Genomic DNA, 9,325 nt, shown 5'->3' on the forward strand with positions numbered 1-9,325 from the left:
CAACTGCTAACTAGAGTCGACCCTGCTTAGCTTCCGAGATCTCCTGAGATTGGGGCTAGCCTGGGGTATCCAGCACGAGGCCTAATAATTGTGCGCCATCATATTGCAGCCCTCTAATGGCTTCCCCATATGGTTTGCAAGGGAAGGGACAAACAGAAGTGGTTTGCCATTGCCTGTCTCTGCGTAGCATCCCTGAACTTCCTTGGCGGTCTCCCATCCTAGTAGTAACCAGGGCCGACCCTGCTTAGCTTCCAAGATCTGACGGAATCAAGCTAGCCTGGGCTATCCATGTCAGGGCAGATTCTATCGAGTTTTCATGATTTCCGAGAAAGGATTTGAAAATACTTTGCTCCAGTTACCTGTTGGAAAAAGAAATGGATCTAGTGGCTCCATCATTATACATCGCCCCCCTCCCCCTATTCTTGCATTTTGGCCACTGGCTCCTAGTTATTTAAATGCCTTTCTCGAGTGACCTTCTAGAATTCCAGGCCTAAGAGACATTTCGCATTATCTACAAGAATGTATTTTAAAAAGCCCTGCTGAGTCAGCCTAATAGTGTAATCCAATGCAGAGGAAAAGAATTGGTTTAGACTGAACTAACATGGCAAAGAATTACAGCGTAACAATCCATCTCTAGGGTTGTCAATCTCCAGATGGGGCCTGGCGATCTCCCAGAATCACAACTGATCCCCAGACTTCAGAGATCAGTTCTTCTAGATGACCGTACAAGCATGTGGTCATCTTTGCATCTTGTGGCAAATGATTATGCATCATAATTCCACATTCCATTAAAATGCATTGCCTTTGGTCTTACCTCAATCTCCTGTAGATCCATTTCTTTAGGATAACCTAGTTTATGTGTGATGGGCCAAGGGGAAACAGTTTGCAAATTACAGACATGTTCAGGGTGGTTTTTTTTTTCTTGTGGCACATTTGCATAGAAGCTTATCCCATGTTGATGTCACTGGAGTTGCCCCAGTAGCAGCGAGAGACAATGTTTGGGATGGATTCGGTTTTGCTCATGTTCTCATGATGTTTCGGCTTTTGGAAACACTAATCTATTCATCATCAGAATCAGTTCTTCTCTTGCTGACTTAAAACAAAAAATAAAAAATGTACAAAGGAAGAGTACGTGGTTGGAGTTTTATTGTAAGGGGGCTGAATTTCTCCCCAAAGAGATGTGTGGGAATGGAAGGGCTTTGTATTGACGAATATTCTGCTTTTTGGTCTGTGCTAGAACCACAAGACCACACACAATAAAATAAATCTGCTCATTCAAGTAAAACAGAAGTATTAAAATAATGTCACATACGTCCAGTAGTTTCCAGTTCATGCAACTACAGTCATATATTTGCACTGTTCCCATTACTCCATTGTGCACCACCTTAACATTAACCCTAACAAATGGATCTGTAATCTGAAGTTGTTACAGATGTTACCCTTAGCACAAATTGTACTGCAATCCTATGCGCATTTACTCCAGTCTAATTTCGTTAAGGAGCCCCGTGGCACAGAGTGGTAAGCTGCGCAGTACTGCAGTCCAAGCTCTGCTCATGACCTGAGTTCAATCCCTACGGAAGTTGGTTTCAGGGAGCCTGCTCAAGGTTGACTCAGCCTTCCATCTTTCTGAGGTCGGTAAAATGAGTACCTAGCTTGCTGGGGGTAAAGGGAAGATGACTGGGGAAGGCCCTGGCGAACCACCCCATAAAACAAAGTAAACGTCAGGATGTGACGTCACCCCATGGGTCAGGAATGACCCAGTGCTTGCACAGGGGACCTTTACCTATAATTTCATTAAAATCAATGGGCTTAGATTTGAGTAACTCTGTATACGATTGCACTTTTGAAGAGATTCTTTGTATTAGTAACTAGAGGAAAAACTACAGGAATACGAACGAACTAGAGGAATATGAACGAACAAAACTAGAGGAATATGAATGAACAAAATGAACAAGGAGTATCAACGAACGTTCATCCGAAGGAAACGAAATGGAAAACAAGTGGGAAAATGAAGACTCTCGCCCTATTCAGATCTTTTCTACATGTGTTATTTGCCATGTTTTCAATGCTCTGGGGAGGTTTTTTTCCATACTTCATTTATTTATTTATGCTATTTCTACTCTGTCCACAGAGTGAATCGATACAATCAATGGGATGGGACATTTGATAAACAATAAAATAGGATTTGGGTTGTAGAGCCTACCAGACATTTAAAGGACAGATCTGAAGTAAAGCACATTGTTAACATGACACACAAAATGAGGCAAAATGCCATAGTTGGATCCAAATTACAGCAAATTATACACAATAGTACAGACCACTTTATTTATCCAAGTACCTTTGTGAGTCATTTATTACAGTGCTATTATCTGCCTAGAAAAGGCTTCTTGAATAATTCAGTTTTACATAGAATCATAGAGTTGGAAAAGACCACCAGGGTCATCAAGTCCAACCCCCTGCACAATGCAGGAAATTCACAACTACCTCCCTTACACACACCCAGTGCCCAGAAGATGGCCAAGATGCCTTCCCTCTCATCATCTGCCCAAGGTCACAGAATCAGCAGTGCTGACAGATGGCCATCTAACCTCTTCTTAAAAACCTCCATGGAAGGAGAGCTTTCCACCTCCCGAGGAAGCCTGTTCCACTGAGGAACCGCTCTGTTAGAAATTTTTTCCTAATGTCTAGACGGAAACTCTTTTGATTTAATGTCAACCCATTGGTTCTGGTCTGACCTGGGGCAACAGAAAACAACCTTGCACCCTCCTCTCTATGACAGCCTTACAAGTACTTGAACGTGGTTATCATATCCCCTCTCAGTCTACTCCTCTTCAGGCTAAACAATAGTTTGTGGAAAGCCAGGAGAGTGGGAGCCTTCCTGACCTCGGGGACAGGATTGCGCCCAGTGGAACCCCACAGGATAGGTATGATAACCTATGATAACTGGTCTCCAATGGCAATTCCTTGGGTCTGGTCTATGAGGAATGATTTGAACCAGTCCAACACACAACCCCTGAAGCCTACTTCTGCCTCCAAGCTCCTCAACATGATGGTTCAGCCCAATATATCAAAGGCAGCAGATGCTTTCCAACACTATTGTGTGAGCCAGTGTGGTGTAGTGGATAGAGGGGCAGACTAGGACCCTGGGTGAATCAGGTTTGAATCCCCACATCGGCTATCAAATTTGGTGGGTGACCTCAGGCCCATCACAACCTCTCAGCCTGGCCTGCCTCACAGGGTTGTGAAGAGGGGAGAACTACATTCTAAGTCACTTGGCATCCCAACTTTGGAGAAACTTGGGATAGAAATACATACAAATGTAATGCAAATGCATCGTGGTGCATTTCTTCACCTCCCTGAAGGACAGGCTGGCGCCCAGTGGAACCCCACAGGATAGGTAGGATAACCTACGATAACTGGTCTCCAATGGCAACTCCTTGGGTCTGGTCTATGAGGAATGATAGGAATGAATTACTTTGAACAAAAACTTTTTTCCATTTCTGGGACCGACAGCATTTGAAGAAGAACACAAGTGTATCTGGACTCTAATCCCTAAAGCATCCTGTTGAAAAAGCACAGTCCTATCAGGTTACAATCCTATGAGTCTTGCTGTTTCATGGAGAGGTCTAGAGAATAATTAGAGACAATTCCTGGAATTGTGTCCTGCCTAAGGCCAAGGTGGGGGAGTCATGGCAGGAGCTGGATCCAACAGTATTGCATTGATGTTCCAGCAAAAATCTGAGGCCTGAAATGCTAATGCAAGAAGGTGGAGATACAGGCCCCTCCCCTCCAGGAGCAGGCTGCCAAAGCCTAAAGGTGCTTTGCCTGATTACAGTGGTGAGTACTGCAATGGGCTAAGGAGGATTTGGGTGTGGGTCTGAAGGTAGGGCAGTTTCCCATGTTGAGCCAACTGCTCAGACTCTAGGTCTCCTCCTAAGCTAGGGTTAGGGAATATCTGGAGGGTTTTGGGGCGGAGCCTGGAGAGGATGGGGTTTGGGGAGGGGAGGGACTTCGATGCCAAAGAGTCCAGTTGCCAAAGCGGCCATTTTCTCCAGGGGAACTGATCTCTATCGGCTGGAGATCAGTTGTAATAGCAGGCGATCTCCAGCTAGGACCTGGAGGTTGGTAATTCTTGTTACTGAATTCCTGGAGAAGCCACTATGGCTCATTGAGAATTTGAACCTATTATGGTGAACCTATGATGATTTTTTCTCTTGCACAGGGAGATATGAACAATGAATACATCACAGAAGGAAGACTTTATAAGCACACGGAAGAAGTTCACGCTTGAGAAAATTCTTCATGAAATGGGAATTTACAGGAAGCCCATTGCGTATATCATCCTTGCTCCGTTGCTTTTTGCATAATTATCATGTATGGAATTTTATGAATTGTGTATGTGAGCGTTTACGTCTTTTGTAACACTTTAACGCCTAGTGTCCCTTTACTCCTTGTATTGATTGGACTTGCGTCCTTGTTTCAACTCCGGTTGTCATTCTGAGGCTTGTCCTCTTATATATATTTTTTCAAGAGCATTCACTGGTGTGATGTTTTATTGGCTTTAATTGGGCTTCTCTTGTAGTGCTGTTCTTTCTATTTCTAGGATCTGGAGGTTGGCAACCCTATCCTGAGCATCAAAGGGGGCTTCTGGAGGGAGGATTGCCCTGTCCAGGTTGAGAAACTTGTGGAGATTTGGGGATGCAGCCTGGGAAGGACAGGGACCATAGCGGGCTACGATGCCACAGAGTACACCCTCCAAAGCCTCCATTTTCTCCCGGGGAACTAATCTATGAGCTGTAATTCTGGGAGATCTTTAGGTCCCACCTGGAGTGTGGCCTCCCTATCTAGAGGTGTCTCCACTGCCCCCTCTGTGGTGGTGTTAAACCCCCAGCTTCCTCCTCCTCTGAATTTTCAGCCTCAACATCTGAGGAGGAGTCTGCATGCTGTCCCGTGACAAACTGATGCATGCCTAGGGAGATTAATTATTGTATCGCCTCTTGCCCAAAAGAGCTGGCTACAACTTGAAGCCCACATCATCAGTAGGGTTGCCAACCTCCAGGTACTATTCAAAAACACAGATGTAGGCTAATAATTCACTTATGTCAATATTTTATACATATATAATAATCCTATAAGGTTGCGCTATTACTTCATAGAGCCTTTTCAACCAACAAAAGTTAATATACAGAATTGCATATAAACAAGGCAATATTTTTAAGATAATAAAATTCAACAGAAATCAACAATAGGCTTGTAGTATCTTTCTTTCATGAATTATGCATATAATGTCCATAGTTGTCCTTAATTCCAGTTGGGTAGAACAGGATTCCAGTATCTTTGCCTGGCTACAACTTGAAGCCCACATCATCAGTAGGGTTGCCAACCTCCAGGTACTCGCTGCAGATCTCCAGCTATTACAACTGATCTCCAGCCGATAGGGATCAGTTCCCCTGGAGAAAATGGACGCTTTGGCAATTGGACTCTATGGCATTGAAGTTCCTCCCCTCCCCAAACCCCACCCTTTTCAGGCTCCACCCCGAGGGACCTGGCAACCCTAGTCATCTGAAGCAAAATGACTAGCTCTCACCATCATGTCCTCTGGAATTTTCCTTTCTCTTTCTAAATATTCTATTTTGGTGGGTAATGTCCATCCTGATGAAGGGTTATGAGCCCTCACAACTACTTTTTTCCTCAAACAAGTTTCAATCTACGTTTCACTGAGGATTTCTTGCTCTTCAGGACATATGAACATAAGAAGCTGCCTTATACTGCATCAGACTATTGGTCCTTCAAAGTCAGTATTGTCCACTCAGACTGGGAGTGACTCTCCAGGGTCTCAGGCGCAGATCTTTCACATCACCTGCTATCTGATCTTTTTAATGGGAGATGTCGGGGATTGAACCTGGGACCTTCTTCATGCCAAGCAGATGCCCCACTACTGAGCCACAGCCAACAGGATTTTGTTCTCATGTGAATTCTGCAACTGTATTTCGATTTCAGCATTCCTCCGAACACATCAAGAGCAAATCCAGGGATTGGCGCAAGAGAAAATGTAGATATTTATGTGTCTTTGTAAATGAGTTAATGGGTCTCAAATAAGATGTTACATCTGAGTTCTTCTTTACCACATTTACTTAGGAGGGAATTTTGCTGTCCAAATGTCACTCTGTGATCTTGGTTCTCGGAGGCAATTGAGATCTCTCATGATTTGCGTAATATGGCCCGTGCAGATGTGAGTGAAACTGATTTGTTTCCATGCCCCAGGGAAACTTAGAAGGATGGTTATGTGAGGGAAGGCTTATTATCCCTTCCAACGAATTCTTGGCTCCCTTCTTAAATTATAACCCCCTTTGCAGAAAGCCACGAAAAAGGCAGTTCGTATAAAGAACCGATACCACCCCTGTACTAACCTTGGTCATTTATGCATGGGAGTTTTACCTGAGGTTTGTTGCTCGCTGGACCCACACTTTCCTGTTGGGAATCTATGCACCAGCAGTCTCCAAGCTCAAATCAAGTCCCCCCCCCCTTTAAATGCTGCTTTGTAATTGGCTTACTTTGTAGTGCTCACTGTGAGAGAAAAGCACTCCCCCCGCCCGAAACCCAATGGCAGCATAAAAAAGCATTTTAAGAACAAAAAACAAAAAAAACGGAGCAATCTGAAAGGAAGGGAGGGGAGAAATCCAAGCCTCAGTTTTAAAAAGCCTTTCTTCTGTTCAGAAAGAGCTCTGAGGAAGCAGGAAGCATTTGAATTCCCGCCTCTTTGCATCCTGCTTTGTAACTGGCTGTGAGAGAAAGCAAGCTTCAGTGTCCTGCACTTTGCCTTATGCACGGGGATTTCACCTGAGCTGAAGTCAAGGGAGAGGGAAGAATTAGGTTAACAGAGGAAGTCCTGGGATTTTTGAGGGCTGGCAGGGAGGTCATCTCTAATGGAGGGAAAACTCATGCATAACTCCAAGGAACAACCGAGTCAGACCAGGGGCAAATGTGGGTGGAAGCACCTATGCATAAACGACCCTTGTGAATTTTGTATTACATTGACTGAACACTAGATATTGTATCACTAGACTCAAGTCCAGTAGCAGCTTAGAGACCAACAACATTTTCAGGGTATGAGAGCTTTTGAGAGTCAATACCTGACGAAGGGGAGCTTTGATTCTTGAAATCTCATACCCCAAAAATCTTGTTGGTCTTTGAGATGCTACTGGACTTGAATCTAGCTGTTCTACTGCAGACCAACATGGCTGCCCTCTGATACTATCTTCAAGGATATTGTACATCTGCTTGTCTGACCAGATGTGGTGGCACAGTCTAAAACCGTATCCCTCAGAAACTTTTTTTCTTTACTTTTTCCTTATTTTCTTATCTTCCCCTTCCTCCCTTATGAATCGGATATGAAGAAAAGAAATATAAGATGTAGATATAAATCAGATATAAAAATAAAGTATAAAATGACAGATATAAAGAAATGGTATAAATAAATGGAATTGTATGCTAAAATATTTCCTCCCCCCCCCACTGTCACTACTGTTCATTTAACGAAACATTCTTCAAACTTGCCTTTCAACTAGGAGCCCTAACTTCTTTCCATAAGTTAACAAATTTTAGCATGTTCGTAAAATAATTTTGCATGAAATAAATATTTCACTTTCTGGATATAACAGCTAACGACACTTTCTGAAAAGCAGATACTGCGTCGTCTGCTATCAAGTAGATCGGTGAATTGCGTGAGAGATGTGGCAACTTTTATCTTTATAGTGTCAAGAAAAATAATAATCTTCATTTCCCCCTTTTTAAAAGTGTGAAATGGCAGATGAATAGCCAATGGCTGTTAAATTTAGGGAAAGGAAATATCCCTCAGAAACTGAGCAATGAATTTAAGATGATCCGATTCTTCCAAGACGATACTGGATGTAATTGCTCACATGCATATGTTTTTTCTCCCATGCCTCAGGTCAACCAATCTGTCTCAGCTCTTTATCTTCAGGAGAAACTTGTTCCTTTCCCTTTGCTTCCTGCAATTTTGGACATTCTACTCGCCCAGCCCATCCCTGCATAAGGCCTGCTTTGCCTCTATTTCACAGCTTGCATTCTGCCAAATTGCTTGATTCTCTAGACCGACTCACAGTCATCCTCACTGACTTCCATTTCAGGAAATGGAAGTCAATGAGGATGACTTCCTCATTGCCCTCACACTTGCCACCTCGAACATGATCTGCGCTGTCGTCTTTGGGCATCACTTCTCCCACGACGACAAAACCTTCCACCATCTGCTGGAAGCCATGGAATGTGTATTCAGGTTTGGAAGGAAGACAGCAACAGCCATGCCATGATGGGAATGTTGAGTGGGAATGTTGAGGCATACTGTCATGTATCCAACCGTGCACTTAGCAGCACACACGTCTTTGGAAGAGGGGACTAGCAATTTCTATCAATTCCACCCTTCCACTGCAGACTTTCCCTTTGTCTCAGAATCAATTTCTGAGTGCCTGCTGAGCCCCATGAACAACATTTTAGAGGACTCAGTGGACTGGAGCAGAAAGAGGAACTCATAAAATTCATGGAGTTCATGGATAGTTGGATGCACTCCAATATTTACCTCCAGGGATGCAAAGCAAGAAATTCTACTGACTTCACTTCATGCATTTAGAACTATTGTCCTGTGTGCACGTTTTGGGTGGTATGCCCAACAAAGCCCTGGTCGGGATGGCCCAAGCTAGCCCAAACTCATCAGATCTCAGAAGCTAAGCAGGATCAGCCCTGGTTAGTACTTGGATGGAAGACCACCAAAGTTGCTACATGGGGACAGGCAATGGCAAACTCCCTCTGTTAGTTTCTTTCCTTAAAAAGACTATAAGGTCTCAATAAACTGTCTGCATTTCCCGCCACCAAGCCCAACAAAGCTCAGTGGGACTTACATCTGTTGCAGGTGTGAAGTGCCAGGGTCTTGAGGCTGTGGTCAAATGGTGAGGGTCAACAATCTGAATCTTAATCCAGACAAGACAAGAAGTGATGGGGTTGCTACATCGAGGAAGGCAAGGGCAAACCACCTCTGCTCGTCTCTTGCCTGGAATGCCCCATGGATGGGGTTGCCATGAGTTGGTTGTGGCTCAACACAATATTGATCTACCTTACAAGGTATCTGACACAGGGAGTTTTGATGCTCAAGAGTGTATACTCCACAAATCTTGTGGGTCTCTTAAGGTGCTGCTGGACTCAAAATGTTGTTTTTCTACCTTACATGGTTGTTGGGGGGGGGGGGGAAATGCTACAATGGTGAATATGAGACACTTCAGACATGCTGGAGTGCTGTACCAATACTAAAGAT

This window comes from Euleptes europaea, chromosome 5 (genome assembly GCF_029931775.1).
Source record: "Euleptes europaea isolate rEulEur1 chromosome 5, rEulEur1.hap1, whole genome shotgun sequence".
Lineage (NCBI taxonomy): Eukaryota > Metazoa > Chordata > Lepidosauria > Squamata > Sphaerodactylidae > Euleptes > Euleptes europaea.